This window comes from Ooceraea biroi, chromosome 12 (assembly GCF_003672135.1).
Source record: "Ooceraea biroi isolate clonal line C1 chromosome 12, Obir_v5.4, whole genome shotgun sequence".
NCBI lineage: Eukaryota > Metazoa > Arthropoda > Insecta > Hymenoptera > Formicidae > Ooceraea > Ooceraea biroi.
Window position 1 is genome coordinate 11,642,338 of NC_039517.1, and position 1,556 is coordinate 11,643,893.

General features: G+C 30.6%; 1 long non-coding RNA gene across 1 annotated transcript; it reads right to left on the reverse strand.

Moving 5' to 3' along the window:
- Window positions 1–310: 310 nt before the first annotated feature.
- On the reverse strand, window positions 311–1,322 carry LOC105282195. Its single transcript, XR_894455.3, has 2 exons — window positions 1,240–1,322; window positions 311–809 (listed from the first exon to the last, which is right to left on the reverse strand). It is a non-coding gene; the product is annotated as an uncharacterized LOC105282195 (long non-coding RNA).
- Window positions 1,323–1,556: the final 234 nt, after the last annotated feature.

Sequence of the window (1,556 nt, forward strand, 5' to 3'; positions counted from 1 at the left end):
ATGAGATGTAGCATTCAATATCGTATGTATAGATATTCCACATAGCACAGAGAGTTCAAAAAGAATTCATTTGTATGTCACAAATGCTAAGTTCATTTTCAGAAGCAAAAAGAATAGAAAAAATGTTATGGAGCGTAAAAGAATTCTTTTTGCATCTGAAATTAACTCACAATTTGTGACATACAAGTGAATTTTTTTAACTCTCTGTGCTATCTGGGATATCTACATATCTACGATATTGAATGCTACATAATAATACATTTCTGACATTTCATAAAATAAAGAAGGGGATGATGATGTATGAAAGAAGTTTACATTGCAGAATAAATGTTTATTTATATAATCAGTCTTTCAATGTAAAAATCGGCTGTAGAAGTATATATTAATCTTATATAATAGTAACAAATCTCTTTAAAAAAACATAAAGTTTACAATAACATAACTTTTCATTTATAAAAGGAAACTTTATAAACTTTATAAGCATAACTCTTAACAGTACCTCTTAAAATTATCACAAGTTTCTAAGTGTTAAAAGTAAATAAAAAATTCTTGTAAGTTCTTGCAGCACAAAGAAAAAGCTTTAAACACATACCTCCGATATGACACGAAACAGAAACATAATACGAAAAGTAATAAAATACGAAATAATACAAAAAGTAATAAAAGTAATATTGTTTGTGGTCTTGCTGCTTCCTCATTGTCATTGTTCGAATGTCTTACGTATCTTTCTTTGGCATGTCTTAGCCAGTCTATAATACACTTTTTTATTCTCAGTAGTGTTACATCATTATGCAACTGTATTATAATTGCTGAAAAATAAAATAATATCATTGTTTTATACTTTACTGAAAAAAACTGGATGATGTATATCTTTTTCAATTATATGTTAAACTTACACTCTACAATTTTGCGAAATGGTGATAATAATTGTTGCGGTTTAGAAGATGGTAGTGTTATAATTGTTCATCAAATAATACGACATGTGCAGTTGAATGATTTTGTGATAATAGGAAAGAAGTTTGTACGAAAAACATATTTTTACAATACTCCTTGCACATCTAGTTTACTAGACACGTATGTCGTTTCAGAAATCGGAATCAGCGTTATTGCAAACTAGAATGTAGCTATTATCTAAAGTAAAACGAAAATTGTTTAAAATACCATGTGGAAATGATAAATACGTTATCGTACCATTACTGCACAATGAAAATGATTAATTAACGATTGATTAAAGCTCACCTGTAACTTAACCTCGCTGCGAATTGTATAATATTGTTATCATTCAATTATTCACTTCACTTATTTCGCTTTCTCTCTCTCTCTCTCTCTCCCCCTCTCTCTCTCTCTCTCATACACACACACACACACACCACGTACGCACATCACATACTTATTCACTCTTACTCATTTAAATAATTTACTCCTGTACTCGATCACTCTCTCGCCGACTGTCAATCCCTTGTTCGCTCACTCGATCTATAACCATAACCTACAAAGGTCTAGATATATCGCTAGCGCTCTCTCGCAGCAGAAAGTGCAACTGTACAACAATCGAC